Consider the following 18,005-nt stretch of genomic DNA (forward strand, 5'->3'; position numbering starts at 1 on the left):
GGACCTGCACGGCCGCCGCGCTCACCTGTCAGCGCCGCCGCCGCCCGGCCGCCGACCGCCGCAGCCCCGGTGCCCGGTGACCGCGCCACACGCGGACGGGCCGTGAGGGAGGGGCGGGAGCAGGGGCGCGGCCGGCCCGGGCGAGCGGCGGGGGACGGCGCGGCGCGGGCTGGCGGCGGGCGGCGGCAGCTACTTCCCGTTTCGGGCCCAAAAATGCCTCAACCTCGCGACTCCGGCGCCCCAACGCTCCTTCCCGTTCGCATGAGAACACACAGCTCCCGCTTCCGGGACTCAGCGGAAATCCCGCCCCGCGCGCCCGCGCTCCCGCGCACCCGCGCGCTCGCGAACTCTCCCGCTGGGCCCCCGACTGGTGCTTCGAACCCAGGAGAGCCTCTCGTCAGGGAAGCGCGGCGGTCCAATTGGCCGCGCGCGTGGTTCAACCCGCCCCTCCTCCCGGCCACTCCGCGCACGCACCCCACTTGCCCCGGCGCCTGTGATAGGCACGGGTGCGCACGCAGCCGGGCCCCGCCCCTTGCACATTTCCCGACCCCGCCCCGCGGTCCCCAGCTGAGTAGTTGTGGTCGGGGAGACCGCAAACCTTGGCCTTATCGCCGCGGGACCGCGCCCCCGCGCCCCTCCTCCCCTAGACTTGCCCTGGCGGTCTGCGAGTCGGTGGAGGTCTGGGAGCCCCGTGAGCGTGCTGAGGGGAAGGCGGTCGGGCCGTAGGTACCTTCACTCTCTCGCTCCTCGGCCGGACAGCAACTTTCTCAAAAGATTTCAGGGAGAGTGCTGAAGATTCGGGTATCTTCCCAAACGCGACAATATGTCACCCACCTCTGACTCATTTTGTGGGGAGAAAGAAACAAAAGGAAAGCACGTACACCTCCTTAAGCTTGGGGCCCGACTCCCTGTACACCTGCCCTTGTTGATTATTGATGGTATAGACATATATATGAATCAGGCCAAATTGCAGGATTTAGCCCCTGTTATAAAGGTTTTCTGGGTCACTCTGTCCAGACTTACGGTGCACCTGTACTTCTTATGTGTTCCTCCTATTGTATTCTGCATTCCAGACTTACATGTACCTATCGGGAGGGTCACAGTATTGCCCTCAATGTGGGTGCCTCCTGCTTTGTGATAATGTTGTCACATCGTGTCTCTAAGACTTAACGTGTAAGTTAAATAATGACATTCATAACACTGTCCTTAAGGAGAATAATCACGTAAGACTAAGATTTCTTCTAACTTTGTATCTAACTAAGGTACGTACTGAAATCATGTACGTATTTTAGAGGGAGAGATAAAAAAAAAACAGCGTTGAAACTCACTTTTCAAGAGAACCTACCTGCTGGATATGTTGCATAGCTCTTCTCAGGTGCCTCATTTATACTTACGACTGCTTGTAACCTTTCAAACCAAGGCCTCTACTCTGGGCCGTTGACATCATCCCTGGGCCCAGTGATATATATGGTCTACCTGTGAAATATCAGGAATTCCCCAAAGGTGGTAAATTAGACTTTTGCCATTTTGCTATATGGACAAGTTTCTCAATTACGAAAAAGACTAAAAACCTAAATGATCGGCGTATGCATTAGATTTAATGGTATCTCTTACTTTCTGTCCATGTCATGTGATCCTTCCTGAACAATTGACACTGGGCTGACACAGTGTCAGCCTATGTTCCCCTATGATTTTTTTTTTTTGACCTGTGTTTCAAATGAAACATCCGTTTTCACCTTGAGATGTGCGGTTATAACATAAAACACACTTTTATGGCATTTCTACTTTAAAAGATAAGATCAAGTTTAAAAAACCATTTTAACATAAACTGATCAAACTACATCAAGCAGTTACAACTCCTACCCATCTATCCTATCTAAAACGTCTTTATTTCTCCCCCTAAGGGTGGATCTCCTTCTCTCCCAATTGTTTTCATAGCATGGAGGCTGGTTTCTGCTTCCAGGTCTCCTCACCCCATCACTCATCATGCCAACAGAGATTTCCTTTCAAAGCTTCCTCACCATCCACCCGTGAGTCGAGACCTGTTGTGTGCCCCGAAAGGCAAAGTCCACATTGTGTTCCGTGGACGAGAAGGCTCTAGCCTGCTTTGGCCTGTCCTGTCCATCTCCTTTTCAGTCCTAGGGTCAGACACCCTAACCTTTCGATCACACTCAAGTAACAAGCATTTCAAAGTAAGTGCTGTAGTTACTGGGTGCAAATGGGAATAACACAGAGGATTTACACTATGGGACCTTACCGGTTACTGAAAGGCATATCAACTGACAATAGCCATAGTGTGTGGCGAGTCCTGTTGAAGACCAGAGCAAAACAGGATCATGGGTTCCCAGATGTTTGCTGCTCCTGAAGTTGACCATAGGGTGTCTTTTCGAAAATTCCTGAGCATTCCTGTGATCCTTTAGAGTCCTTCATCGGTGCTTTCCCCTCTGCTGGAAGCGTCCTTCCTCTACTTCCACTTCTGGTAAAATCTGGCTAATTTCTGAAGCTTCAGCTCAAATGTCAACCATAAATCTTTTCCTTTTACATCGTCCGTCCGTTTCCCTTCTGGGCACTCTTAGTAGTCTGTTCATAGCTCTTTTAAAACTGTTATAACAGTATTTACATGACTGTTTGCAGAACAAGGGAAGAGACCAACCAGTAAGTGTGATATCTAGCACCATCTGGAAGGTGAGAGTATAGGACCTCCTTAAAAATGTCTGTTGACTTGACCAATGAAAAAAGCAAAATATTATTCTCTTAGTAAAAGCCTAAATTTCAGCTAATATAAGAACATTCTTTCATTTCCTGTTAAAAAAAAAAACACCTTTTGTCCGTGTGTGTATCATCATTAGAAATTAGTTTACCTATATGTTAGCAAACTCATATGTAGCACTCAAACTATATTCCTAATGATCTAGAACTATCCATTTCCCCATGAATTCAACACTCAGCAAGTCCCAAGCACAGCAGGGAGCTGTGCTAAGTGCTGGGGAGACACACAGCAGCACAGACCAGAAGGAAGGGGAGCAGTGAGGGATAATGAAGAATGAGGATGACTATGGAGTGTGCACAGAGTGCCCAGGTAGCCAACACATGGCAGGTGCTGAAGCCAGCTTGGCAAGGAATTAGGGAAAGTGGTAACTAAGCCAAGGCCAGAGAGACAGGAGTGGAGGGAATGCCAGCAAACCTCCCAGCAGGGAGGGAGAGGCCAGTCCTGGCCAGAGAACGGAAGGGTTTGAACATGGCAAAGCATAAAGTGAAGTTGATGAGAAGGGGGGTGGGCACAGCACAGCTCAGAGGGGTAAGCAAGGAAAGAACCCCAAGGGTCTTGTGAGCCACTTCAAATGTTTGAACTTGATAGTGATTCAAGACTTCATGATGACGTAAGAGGGGACTTGTAATCTGGAGGATCTCTGGCCTTCAAAAGCCACCCAAATAGAAATACAATAAGGAATGGGCTTAGTCAAAATTAGGTGAAAATATTGAAATGGATAATGACAGTAAATATTGGAACACTATTTTAAAAAGAGTACATGAGTTCATACTAAGAAATATAAATATAAATATGGGTAAATGACACATATAAGTTATCATCATTTCCATTTTATATATTAGGAAAGTGAACCTCAGAGATATAAAACAATCTGCCCAAGATTCCCAAGCCAGTGAGTAGAAAGCCAGGCTAGAACCCCAGATAGGGTGCATTTCCCACTATACCATAATGTTTTCCATTTTCTGTCAGCAGAATGGAAGTCCCTTTGTGGAAACCTCACATTTCACTCAGTGGAAATTTTTTTTGCTATACATTGCTCAACATAGCAAAGTGGAAAACAAATAGCTTTCTATATAAAGCCTTAACCAGACTTAATCTATTGCTCTCTGATAAAATCCAGTCAGACTGTGACATTTGTGCTCAGAAAAGAACAGCTTCAATTATCCTTGAAGACATTAGTGTGTTCTATGGGTTCAGCTCTGGTTATGTAATGTTTCTGAATGAAGATAGGAGTTATTTTAAGTCTACTTGAAATTAGAATTCTTTCCGTCTTGAGGTCTTGATCCTGTTACCACATCCTAGTGTGTTTGCTGCAATGTAGGTGGATGTGGCTCTTCTCGGTATACTCCTCTAACACCCCCCAAAACAGGACTATTCAGCGAACCACTGTAAAGTCCCTGTTTTGATTTTGAGCATGAAATTATTTGCTAAGGGGTATGCAACAAAATGCTTATTTTTGTAAGTGTACAAAAAAAATGCTACATATGATGTAGGCTGTGTTCTCAAAGATATTACAATGTTTGGGGGGAGATGAGATACTGTGAATGAGACAATGTATAACAAAATACTAAATAAGAAGACAAATGTGTTACTCTGAAACTAAGTTCTCTGGTCGCCAGGGGTAGGGAGGGCTCTTAGCTTGCAGTGTAGCAACTTCAATGACCGATCAGTTTCTGGACTAAGAAGACAGTGTGAGCTTGGCTTTTATGGTGAACAGTGAGAAAACTGGAGTAATATCAGAGAATGCACGATGGGAGGTAGCGAGAGGCAATATGAGAAACAAGAAGTGCAGGCTAGCCCCAGGTTGTGACTGTCAGCACCAAATCAAGGAGATTTGACTGCATCCTGTAGGCAATTAGAAGACTTTGAAAAGATAAAATTGCACTTAGAAGTTGTTTAGTTCAGGTGAAACTAGAGGTTGATCTAAGTACTACAAGTATTGAATGTTGGGCAGAAAGTTGGGCCTTAAGATCTTAAATAGACAAAATCAGTGGCTCAGGTAGTCAGGTTAGTTGTGGCAAAGTAGCAGAAACCTATTCCTCTAAGGTGAAGGGAGCTCAGACCCTGGACTTTCAGGTCAGGTCTTTTGCTGAAAATGAGGTTGCCTAGCAGGTTGGAGAAGTGACAGGTCTGTAAAAGTGGCTGTGAGGAATGTGCTTGGGAGAAAATGAATGTTGGAGATGGCCCCTTTACTGCTAAGTTGCTTTTACAGATTTTAAGGGTCTCAGCCCACTTTTCTCTCCCAACTAAGGTTGTCACATATCTTGTTGATGGAAGTCCTTCTCCGGCCTCCATCTGAGAATGGATGAATGTGGAGAGTCCCAATACCCCATGACATTGCTATTCCTTCCAAGTGATTGCAGTTTCAGCTGGTGTTATAGTAATCCAGTATTGCATAATATATATTTTGCCTTAATTTATATTTCTTGTGTTAATTAGTGTGCTTGAGAACATTCAGGTATGTGTGTTAGTCATATCTATTTTCTCTTGGCCAGTTTAGATTCAGGTTTATTATGAGAAGCATCTGATGGAAACAGCTTAGAAATGGACTGGGGGAGCATAATTATGTTAAGGAAAATAGGAGAGCATAGTAGGGGAAACAGAAAGATAAAGGTACAGAAAGGGAGGGGACTACTTGGATCAGACTTCTCGACCCTCCTAGGAGCCTGACCCCCTCATTTTTCCCAGGACCAGATTTCCACATGCTTCTGCCTACACCCTTTTATTCTCTCTGGGTCAGATCCATTTTCCTAGGTCCCAGTTTCTCCCAAATAATTTATTTTAACAAGATCCTCTTTTGCAAATATCATATTTGCACACACTCAAACCAGAGGTCAAAAGAGACTTTGCCTGGAAGTTGGTTCTGCTTCAGGTGGAACAGCCTCTGCAAAGTGTAGAAGGCAGGGGGCTACCATATCTAATAGTGGGAGTATTACTGATATTCAGCTTTGAATGACTAGGGAACCCCTATGATCATCATAAATACGGGAAGTTATTTTAATTTCATGATCTAATGATATTTTTGGAACCATGGTCCCCTCTCTTGGGTGATCACGTTGAGGGAAGCCTGCTGACATGTCATAAGGACACCCCAGCAGCTCTAGATGGGTCCAGGCTCCTACCAAAGGCATGGGGGCCCCTAGGAAGTGGGTCTTCCAGCTCTAGCACAACCTTCAGGTGAGATCACATGCAGCCCAAGCTGCTTCTCAACTGAGCCTTGTGTGATACTCTTGCACGGGAACTAACCAGCTGAGCCATTCGAGTACTTAATTCCTTTTTGAAATGGTAAACTGGAGCTTTGCTTGTTGTGTATTATTCTGAAGGTTGGGCTCAGCCAGCCTCCCTCATGCTGTAACTCTTGTCTAATGGTGAGACATACGTTGGTGCCTTTCCCAGGAGAGCATATTGAATGTACATAAGTGTGTATCAGAAGCCAGTTTTTAGCCTTAATTCTGAACAGGAATGATTTCTGTCAGATTTTCTTTTTAATGAGAGTTGATTTGTTGAGCTAAGATTGACATTATAAAGTCTCTCTTTTTTTTTCCTTTTACTAACAAAGTTATGCAGGAGAAGTGGGCAGTGAGGGTAATGGGCTTTGAGAATCAGTACATAAGATGCTGCAGGAGACCAGGAGAGCAATGGGAGGGCAACACCATTTGAATAGTAATTGTAGTTTTTTCTGATCTTCTTGCCTACTTGTAAGCCCTGGGATACCAGGGGCACTGTTGTCCCTAACACCTGCAAATGCCTGGCACCCAGTGTCATGGGGCTGTGTGTGGCTGGCGTCCTAGAAGAAGATGGCCCCTCAACATTTCTGATGAAGGAAGAGGGTATCCCGAGTAGGAGAATGGGGCAGGGAGGAGAGAGGAAATGTGGGGTGAGGGTGAGAACATAAGCTCATCTGTCTCCAAGGCCTCAGAAAACAAGGAAGAATGTTAATAGCATGACCCAAAATCAGTCCTTCTGGTATGTAACAAATGTGAATTAGAAAAAAATGAACCAAAGGACAGGAATTCTGAAGTCCGACTTCTCCACTGACACAGCTGTCTTGCTTTAGGATTCTCAGGAAGCTTCTGCACATTGGAGGCGCTAGTTATTTACTCACTTAACACCATGTCACTAAAGACTAAAACTTCCAAACTCACCCCAAGATGGGAATATGTAGTGATCGACGTTTGCCTCACTGTCAGTAGGGAAATCTAAATAATCTAATTAATACGATTATATCAGCTTGTCCCATCATACTGCTTTGGTAGGTAGTTGGTTAGTTTTCACAACAAGGAGAAGGTGGAAATCTTGTTCGGCATCACGGGCCTGATTTTAAGACCCTTAGAAAATGTGGGGAGGGGAGCGTGGGTCTTAGATTGAGCAGAAGTGGATTTGAATCTCAACTTCCACTCTGGCCCCTTCCCAGTTCGATGGACAGGTACCTATCATTTTTATTCAGAGGAAAATGAGTTTCTCTTCCTGCCGAGCCCTGTGCTTTGGATTTTTATTCCTGGCCTCTCGAGTGGTGCTGACTCCGCCCTGCCCCGCCTCCACAGTCCACCTTCTGGGCTGACCTGCACCTGACTCAGTCCCTGCGTCTTATCTCAAAGTGCTTCGTTCTGTTCCAGTTTCTGCTTCTGGTGCTTATCTTTGACTTCTGATTAAAATCAGCCCATAAACAATTTGTTAAAAGCTAGTGTCTGAAGGTTGGTTAGAGAATTAGATGCTTTTAAGCCTCAGTGAACACATGATAGTCCTAGTTGTATGCATGGTTCGTGGGCAGCAAATTGTTGACAATATTGAACAAAATTTGAAACTCAGTAAATATTGGTTGATCTTATGTTTATGGATTTTTAAATGTTTCCAATTTTTCATGTGCTATATTAGTAAGCATAGATTATGAATTATGGTTATAATTTATGTTTTATATTATTATATTATGAACATAATTTAAAGAAACTTTAGCATTGCTGTCTGTTATGGACTGAGTGTTTGTGTCCACCCCACATTTATACATTAAAGCCCTAATGCCCAGTGTGGCTGTATTTATAATTGTTATCTTTACAAATAAATACACATTTGTCCAGAAGGATGTATTAAGGTGAGCAAATTACTTTTCTTATAATTTTTAGGGCAATTAATATGGTAGTTTCTTCAGTTATTAGAATAATCTTAAAAGGTTAGGAAAATAAACATTTCCTCTAACATCTGTCCTCTAATTCATTATGGAAACTGATGGGAGTCCATGCAGGGTCTAGGGCCTGGGGGCCTCATTTCTCTCTCTAATTTTTAGCAAATTATTCAAGTTCTTTGGGCCTCATTTCCTCAATTTGGGATTTCCCCCCCCCTCTTAATAAAAGCTTTTATTAGCTTTTGTTCTCTTTGTACTTGAGTTTGTATACTTTCTTTTGCCTTGTCATAAAGTTCACTGACCTTTTGCATACAAAAATAGATTAAAACATTGTTCATACTATTTTGGTCCTTTTTTCTCCCTGAGTGTCATTTTGGATCATTGGTGTGTCTTTAACTTCATTTACCTTTTCTTCTGCACTGTCTAACCTGCCATTAATCCCATCCAGTGTATGTTTTACCTCAGAAACTGAATTTTTTTCTCTCTAGAAATTTGACTTGGGCCTTTCTTTTCATTTTTCATTTGTTAACCTCTATGAACAAGCTTTACTTTTAACCTATTTGTGACTTTATATTTAAGTGGGTTTCTAGTAGGCACCATATAGTTGGGCCTTTTTATTGTGTTTAGTTCACTTATATTTAATGTGAGAATTAACATGTTTAGGTTTAAAATAATAACATGGAATGCCCTGTTTATCCCATTTGTCTTTGCTACCCTTTTCCTCTTTTTCTACCTTCTTTTGGAGTAACTGAGTATGTTTTATGATAATTTATCTCCTTTGTTGGCTTATTAGTTGTAACTTTGTTATTTAAATGGTTCCCTTGAGTTTATAGCATGCATCATTAACTCATCAGCATAAGTTCAAGTGTTAGTATACCTCTTTATGTATAGTAACAGGACCTTATAATAGTATATACTTCCATCTTCTGTAGCAAGATCAGCCCATGTCATTAAATTTGCCTGATTCGCAAATGATATTCCTTCTAACACAATTCCACAAATGTTTCCCAGGTTTCTACTGAACACATAAGCAATATATAAAAAAGATAAATATCTCATGACTACATTGAAGTTATCCAAGGAATGCAAAGTAGGTTAAAATGTGTCTAATTTTCTAAGTAATATAATTTACCAGTATATCTGGCTACCATAACTAATACCACAGAAAGGATAGTTTAGATAACAGAATTATTTTCTCACAGTTCTAGACACTAGAAGTCCAAGATGAAGGTTCCAGCAGATTCGGCTCGGACAGCTGCCTTCTCACTTTGTCGTCACATGGCCTTTCCTAGTTGTCTGCATCTGAATGACTGTGCCCACTTTGCTCCTCCCTAGCCTTAGGCTCAAAGGCCTTCATGTCCAGGACCATCTCTGCCCATCTTGACGGGAGATCTGGCTGCCTTGAGCTTCTGAGTAGCTAAGCAGTTTGTGTAGTGCCCCCGGCGAATGCTGCACAGTTGGGTCTCTGTGGTTCAAGTGGCTTGGAAATGCAGTGACACAGGTCATTCTTAGCTGCTTCTCACCATTTTGAGCCCTCTGGGGAAGAGCGGGGAAAGATAGATTACTCCTATGGTAAAGCAGTAGGTTGGATGCTGCTTTACTATAGGAGCAGCGGGTAAAATCTCCTCAATTTGTTGAATCAGATGATTGAACTAGAAATTATACTATGACCTAACAGAGCAGATGTATTAGACCACCAAAAACCCTAAAAGATATTCTTTTTCTTTTTTTGAAAACGTTTGGGGATGAGGACCTGGGTCGAAGCGAACTGGGAATAAGAACTGCCATCACTTTGACTCAGATACTTCATTTTTTGAGCTCTAGAAGTGAGCCTACTCCGGGGTGAAAGGGAAGCAAGGGCCAGCATTTCACCACAAAACCAGCAGACCTTGCCAACCAACCAACCAACCAACCAACCAACAAACAAACAAACAAACAAAAAATGGTTTGTTCTGCTTCTTTCAGGCGTGGAAAAAATATGACTCAGTTCTGTCCAGTAGCCCGAATGGCAGAGGTGTTGTGGACTTTCTGGGCAGTGAGTGACCCACACGTTTCAGCTCAGAGGCCACCGACCTCTGCCACGGTCAGTGATGCACAGTGTGACAGTGGAATGAGGGAAGGGGGTTTCGAACTTCTCAGAGCCGAGAAGGACACATTCTCTGGTCCTGGAAGAGGAAGTTAAGAAGTCTCAGATTTCTCGACCAACTGATGAATAGCGGTTTCTTCTTTAAATTTTAGACTCTCCCAATGATGAAGTTAATTACACGATTTTTAAAAATTAGTAAACCAAACCAAGTGGTTTAAAAGTTGACACGATAGTGGACTTGAGTGGGACAAGAAGACATCACGAGGGCAGGGGCCAGCCAGCACGTGGCTTCAACAGGCACTTTTCTCCTCTGCACACACTGTGCGCAATAACCCAGTGTGGAAAACACAACTCCGAATACAGAAGGCAACCTTCTGCGTTTTTAAATTAAACTTTTAATTTTGAAGTAATTGTAGCTTCCTGTACATTTGTAAGAAATAATACAGAGGCTCACAGGTTACATCTCCCAGTTTCCCATGCTGGTGGCATAGTGCAGAGTGGAAGTGCAACACCACAACCATCTCTCTGACACTGACAACCCACTGAAGGTGTAGAACACCTGCTTCTGCCTTAGTCCTGGTAACCACTGATCTCTTCACCATTTCCAGAAGTTCGTCTTTTCAGGAATGTTCTATAAGCAAAGTCATAGAGTCTGTAACCTTGTGGCTTCTTCAGCACAATTCTCTTGAGAGTCACTCAGGTTGTGCGTGTGTATCCATAGTTTGTTCCCCTTTTTCAGCTTTTTAATTTATTTCAAATAATCAACGTTATACAAAAAAAGTAATTGTGCACAAGAGATATTTTGTGCAGAAAAAGGTTGAAATAATCTTTTTGTTTTTGTTTTTTAAAGTATATTTTATTCATTATGCTATTATAGTTATCCTAATTTTTTTCTCCTCTCTATCCCCTTCTGCCCTGCATCCCCCCACCCTCCAGTATTCCCCCCACCCTCATTTACTTCATGTCCCTGGATTGTACATATAATTTCTTTGGATTCTCCATTTCCTATACTATTCTTAACTTCCTCCTGTCTATATTGTGCCTACCAATTATGCTTCTTATTCTCTGTATATTTCCCCCCATTCTCTCCCTCCCCACCCCCCTACCTACTGATAACCCTCCATGTGATCTCCATTTCTGTGATTCTGTTCATCTTCTAGTTGTTTCCTTAGTTTGTTTTGGGGGTTTTGGGTTTTTTTTTTCAGGTTCAGTTGTTGATAGTAGTGAGTTTGTTGTCATCTTACTGTTCATAATTTTTATCTTCTTTTTCTTAGATAACTCCCTTTAACATTTCATAATACGGGCTTGGTTATGATGAACTCCTTTAGCTTTACCTTATCTGGGAAGCACTTCATCTGCCCTTCCATTCTTAATGAAAGCTTTGCTGGATAGAGTAACCTGGGATGTAGGTCCTTGCTTTTCATGACTTTGAATACTTCTTTCCAGCCCCTTCTTGCCTGTAAGGTTTCTTTTGAGAAATCAGCTGATAGTCTAATGGGAACTCCTTTGTAGGTAACTGTCTCCTTTTCTCTTGCTGCTTTTAAGATTCTCTCCTTATCTTTCATCTTGGTTAATGTTGTTATGATGTGTCTTGGTGTGTTCCTCCTTGGGTCTAATTTTTTGGGGACTCTCTCAGCTTCCTGAATTTCCTGGAAGTCTATTTCCTTGCCAGATTGGGGAAGTTTTCTTTCATTATTTTTTCAAATAAGTTTTCAATTTCTTCCTCTTCCTCTTCTCCTTTTGGCACCCCTATGATTTGGATGTTGGAATGTTTAAAATTGTCCTGGAGTTTCCTAAGCGTCTCCTCTTACTTTGAATTCTTATTTCTTCATTTTGTTCTAGTTGACTTTATTTCTTCCTTCTGTTCCAAATCATGTATTTGAGTCCAGGTTTCCTTCCTTTCACTGTTGATTCCCTGTATATTTTTCTTTATTTCACTTTGCATAGTCTTCAACTGCTTCCTCTATTTTGCATGTGTGTTCAATCATTTCTGTGAGCATCCTGATTACCAGTGTTTTGAACTCTGCATCTAATAGGTTGGCTCTCTCCTCAAGATTTAGTATTTTTTTCTGGAGTTTTGATCTGTTCTCTCATTTGGGCCATATTTCTTTGTCTTAGTGTGCCTGTTACATTATCAGGTGCCTTAGGTATTCACCAGGGTGGGACAACCCACTTCACTGTGTTATGGTGCTATGGGGGAGGGGGGGACGACAGAGAGGGAACAATGCCACTTGCCTGGCTCTCACCCTGCTTTCAGTCATTTCTCATGCTACCCACAGGCAAATTGGGCCCTTTGGTGCTGATCCCCAGAGGGGTGAGTTTATGTATGTTCTAGGACCCTGTGCATCTGCAACAAACTCCCTTGTGAGGCTGGGAATTTCTCCTGCCACTGTAACCCCCACAGATTTTTACAGTCAGAGGTTTTGAGGCTTTATTTCCCCATGCTGGAACCCTGGGTTGCCTGGTCTATCTTGCTCCCCAGTTGTTCCTCCCGGCTTATCTGAATGCTGGTGGGACCATCTGGTCCACCAGCCACTGCCTCGAGTGCCTGGTCCACCAGCCAAAGCCTTGCAGTGCACTTGTCCAACCCGGCTACTCATGTCTGCCCCTCCTACCAGTGTGGATGTATGTTTCTTCTTTACCTTCTTGGTTGTTGGACTTCCATACAGTTCAATTTTGTGGTAGTTATGGTTGTTTTTTGTTTTTAAATTTGTTGTTGTCCTTCTTTTGGTTGTGTGAGGAAGCAACAAAGCATATCTACCTATGCCTCCATCTCTGCCAGCTCACTGTTGTTTTAATTTGCATTTCCCTGATGGCTCATTATGTGGAGTGTCATTATGCTGAACATATTTTCATGTGCTTATTTGCTATCTGTATATCCTCTTTGGTGAAATGTCTTTTCAGATATTTTATCCATTTTCTACTTGGATTGTTTGTTTTTTATTGTTGAGTTGAATTTTGAAAGTTCTTAATATAGTTGAGATACTAGTCCTTTGTTGGAAATGTGTTTTTTAACATTTTCTCCCATTTTGTAGTTTGTCTTTCCATCTTCCAAACATATTTTTTTATAAAACCATACAAAAGGTTTTATTTTGATGAAAACCAATGTATTAGTTTATTCTTTTATGTGTCATATTGATAGTGTGATATCTAAGAAATCTTTGTTTAGCCATAGACTCAAATATTTTCTGGGTTTTTTCTAAAAGTTTTATGGCTTTCTGTTTTACATTTAAGTCTGTGATCCATCTTGAAATGAGGTAGACTGATTTCTTCACTTTATTCTTCTTTTTCAAAATTGGTTTAGCTATTCTAGATCTTTTCTCTTTCTGTATATATCCTAAGATTTTCTATGTCTATAAAATATCTTCCTAGCATTTCAACAAGAACTATATTGAATCTGTATATCTGTATTATATCGATGTGGAGAGAATTGGATCTTTACTATGTTTAGCCTTCCAATCCATGAACTCCCTACATTTCTCCATTTATTTTTATCTTTTTCTTAAAAAAAGATTTTATTTATTCATTTTTTAGAGAGGGGGAAGGGAAGGAGAAAGAGAGGGAGAGAAACATCAATGTGTGGTTGCCTCTTACACACCCCCTCCTGGGGACCTGGCCCACAACCCAGGCATGTGCCCTGACTGGGAATCGAACCAGCAAACGTTCGGTTCGCAGGCTTATGCTCAATCCACTGAACTACACCAGCCAGGTATTTCAATCCTTTTGATATCTCTCATTGGCATTTTGTAAACATGATGTATTTTATTTACACCTAAGTATTTTATTTCTTCAGGGATTGTAAATTACATTGTATTTTTAAATTTGGTGTCTATATACAAATACTGTAAAGTTAATTTTGTATGTTTACTGTGTATCCTGTGATCCTGCTGAACTCATTCTAGAAGTTTTTTTGTTGATGACTTGGGATTTTCTATGTAGAGAATTGTGTCATCTGCAAATGACAGTTTTCTTTCTTTTATTTACTATTTCCTTTTCTTTGTTTATTGCACTGGATAGCACTTCCAGCACCATGTTGAAAAGAATAGTGAAAGCAGACCTCCTTGCCTTGTTCCTGGTCTAAGGGGGAAAGCACTATCTTTACCAGTAAATACACTGTTAGCTATAGGTCCATGTGTTTAATTATGTTGAGAAAGATCCACTTTATTCCTATTTTTCTGAGAGTTCTCTGTTTTCTTTTTATCATGGATGTGTGTTAATTTTATTAAATGCTTTTCCTGCATCAGTTGATATGCTTTTTCTTCTTTAACCTGTTAATGTGGTAGATTACATTAATTAATAGTTGAATAGTAAGTCAGCCTTCTACCCGTGGAATAAACATGGCCATGGAATAGAATTCTTTTTATATATGCTGAATTCTATTTGCTATTTTGTTCCAAAGTTGTATATCTACATTTATGAGGATGTTGATCTGTAGGTTTCTTTTTGGGTACTATGTTTGGTTTTAGTATCAGAGTCATACTAGCTTCATGAAATAAATGAAGAAGTGTTTTCTCCTGTTCTGTTTCATAGAAGAGATTATGTAGAATTGTAGTTAATTCTTTAAATGTTTCATAGCATACTGCAGTGAAATCATCTGGGCCTGGAGATTTTAATATTTTGGGGCAAGTACTTGCTTTCTTTTTTTAAAAAATATATTTTAATATATTTATTGATTATGCTATTACAGTTGTCCCATTCCCCCTCTCACTCCACTCCATCCTGCCACCCCCTCCCTCCCACATTCCCCCCCTATAGTTCATGTCCATGGGTCATACTTATAAGATCTTTGGCTTCTACATTTCCTACACTATTCTTACCCTCCCCCTGTCTATTTTCCACCTATCATCTATGCTACTTATTCTCTGTACCTTCCCCCCCCCTCCCCTATTGACAACCCTCCATGTGATCTCCATCTCTATGGTTCTGTTCCTGTTCTAGTTTGCTCTTGTTTTTGTTTTAGGTGTGGTCATTAATAACTGTGAGTTTGCTGTCATTTTTACTGTTCCTATTTTTGATCTTCTTTTTCTTAGGTAACTCCCTTTAACATTTCATATAATAAGGACTTGGTGATGATGAACTTCTTTAACTTGACCTTATCTTAGAAGCACTTTCTCTTCCCTTCCATTCTAAATGATAGCTTTGCTGCATAGAGTAATCTTGGTTGTAGGTCCTTGCCTTTCATGACTTGAAATACTTCTTGCCAGCCCCTTCTTGCCTGTAAGGTCTCTTTGGAGAAATCAGCTGACAGTCTAATGGGAAGTCCTTTGTAGGTAACTGTCTCCTTTTCTCTTGCTGCTTCTAAGATTCTCTCCTTCTCTTTAATCTTAGGTAATGTAATTATGATGTGCCTTGGTGTGTTCCTCTTTGAGTACAGCTTCTTTGGGACTCTCTGAGCTTCCTGGACTTCCTGGAAGTCTATTTCCTTTGCCAGATTAGGGAAATTCTCTTTCATTATTTGTTCAATTAAGTTTTCAATTTGTTGTTCTTCCTCTTCTCCTTTTGGCACCCCTATAATTTGGATGTTGGAACGTTTCAAGATGTCCTGGAGGTTCCCAAGCCTCTCCTCATTTTTCCGAATTCTCGTTTCTTCATTCTTTTCTGGTTGAATGTTTCTTTCTTCCTTCTGGTCCACACCGTTGATTTGAGTCCCAGTTTCCTTCGCATCACTATTGGTTCCCTGTACATTTTCCTTTGTTTCTCTTAGCATAGGCTTCATTGTTTCATCTCGTTTTCGAACAAATTCAACCAATTCTGTGAGCGTCTTGATAACCAGTGTTTTGAACTGTGCATCCGATAGGTTGGCTATCTCTTCCTCGCTTAGTTGTATTTTTTCTGGAGCTTTGAAGTGTTCTGTCATTTGGGCCATTTTTTTTTTTTTTTTTTTTGGTCTTGTCGCGTCTGTTACTTAAAGGGGCGGAGCCTTAGGTGTTCACCAGGGCGGGGTAATGCTGGTCGCTGTGCTGTGACACTGGATGTGGGGGAGGGGCCGAGAGGGAGCAATGGCGCCCACTCCACTCTCCACCTGATCTCAATCTTTCACTCCGCTACCCACAATCAAACTGGGCCCCTCTGGTGCTGGATCCCGAGTGGGTGGGCTTGTGCACACTCTAGGCTCCTGTGGGTCTCTCCAACGACCTCTCCTGTGAGGCTGAGAGTCTCTCCTGCTGCCGCCCCAACCCCCATGGGCGTTTTCAATCAGAGGTTTGAGGCTTTATTTCCCCTAGCTGGAGCCCGGGGTTGCGTGGTCTGCTTCGTTCCCCACCATTTGTCCCGGTTTATCTGTGCGAGTGTGGGGCCACAGGGTCTGCTAGTGGTGGGACTGCCTGCCCCATTCATCCACACTCCACCAGTCTCGGTCCCGCCACGGCAACTCCAGTCCTCTCCACCCCCGCTGCCCTTCTCTGCCCCTCCTACCAGTCTGGATGAATGTTTATTTTTTATTTCCTTGGTGTCGGACTTCCTTGCCATTCGATTTTCTGTCAGTTCTGGTTGTGCGAGGAGGTGCAGTGTGTCTACCTATGCCGCCATCTTGGTTCTGCTTAAAATATATTTTATTGATTATGCTATTACAGTTGTCCCATTTCCCCCCCTTTATTCCCCTCCACCCTGCACACCCCCTCCCACCCACATTCCCCTCCCCTTTCGTTCATGTCCATGGGTCATACATATAAGTTCTTTGGCTTCTACATTTCCTATACTATTCTAAACCTCCCCCTGTCTATTTTCTACCTACCATTTATGCTACTTATTCTCTGTACCTTTTCTCCCTCTCTCCCCCTCCCACTTCCCTACGGATAACCCTCCATGTGATCTCCATTTCTGTGATTCTGTTCCCATTCTAGTTGTTTGCTTAGTTTATTTTTGTTTTTGTTTTTGTTTTAGATGTGGTTGTTAATAACTGTGAATTTGTTGTCACTTTACTGTACATATTTTTTATCTTCTTTTTTTTTAGATAAAGCCTTTTAACATTTCATGTAATAAGGGCTTGGTGATGATGAACTTCTTTAACTTGACCTTATCTGGGAAGCACTTCATCTGCCCTTCCATTCTAAATGAGAGCTTTGCTGCATAGAGTAATCTTGGTTGTAGGTCCTTGCCTTTCATGACTGCAAATATTTCTTTTCAGCCCCTTCTTGCCTGCAAAGTCTCTTTTGAGAAATCAGCTGACAGTCTAATGGGAACTCCTCTGTAGGTAATTGTCTCCTTTTCTCTTGCTACTTTTAAGATTCTCTCCTTCTGTTTAATCTTGGGTAATGTAATTATGATGTGTTTTGGTGTGTTCCTCCTTGGGTTCAACTTCTTTGGGACTCCCTGAGTTCCCTCACTTCCTGGAAGCCTATTTCCTTAGCCAGATTGGAGAAGTTCTCCTTCATTATTTTTTCTAAGTTTTCAATTTCTTGCTCTTCCTCTTCTCTTTCTGTTACCCCCTATGATTCGGATGTTGGAACGTTTGGAGATGTCCCAGAGGTTCCTAAGCCTCTCCTCATTTTAAAAAATTCTTTTTCTTCATTCTTTTCTGGTTGAATGTTTCTTTCTTCCTTCTGGTCCACACCATTGGTTTCAATCCCAGTTTCCTTCCCTTCATTGTTGATTCCCTGTACATTTTCCTTTATTTCACTTAGCATAGCCTTCATTTGTTCATTTAATTTGTGACCATTTTCAACCAATTCTGTGAGCATCCTGATTACCAGTGTTTGGAACTGTGCATCTGATAGGTTGGCTATCTCTTCGTCACTTAGTTGTATTTTTCTGGAGCTTTGATCCATTCTTTCATTTGGGCCTTTGTGTTTGTTTTGGTGTGCCTATTAGGTATAAGGGGCGGAGCCTTAGGTGTTCAGAAGGGCAGGGCAATCCGTGTCGCTGCATTGTGAGCTGTATGTAGGGGAGGGGTCCAAAAGGGAACGATGGCACTTGCTCTGGCCTCTGCCGGTTTTCAGTCACTTTCCCCCTACCCATAATCAAATTGGGCCCTTCTGGTATTGATTCCCAAGTGGGTGGGCCTATGCCTGTTCTAGGACCCTGTGGGTCTC

The 18,005-nt window shown here is 42.2% G+C and overlaps 1 protein-coding gene across 5 annotated transcripts in view; it reads right to left on the bottom strand.

Annotated features, from left to right (window-relative positions):
• The window catches only part of LARP4B (La ribonucleoprotein 4B), an 81,833-nt gene extending 81,422 nt beyond the window's left edge, over positions 1-411 (bottom strand). Inside the window, exon 1 of one of the 5 annotated variants that reach the window (XM_053922043.2) lies at positions 26-317. The gene's annotated coding sequence lies outside the window, so the exon portion shown is untranslated. Of the gene's footprint in view, positions 1-25 lie in introns of all 5 variants that reach the window. The other 4 variants (XM_053922042.2, XM_053922037.1, XM_053922036.2 and 1 more) reach the window with 4 other exon arrangements.
• Positions 412-18,005: the final 17,594 nt, after the last annotated feature.

This window comes from Desmodus rotundus, chromosome 4, assembly GCF_022682495.2.
Source record: "Desmodus rotundus isolate HL8 chromosome 4, HLdesRot8A.1, whole genome shotgun sequence".
Taxonomy (NCBI): Eukaryota; Metazoa; Chordata; class Mammalia; order Chiroptera; family Phyllostomidae; genus Desmodus; species Desmodus rotundus.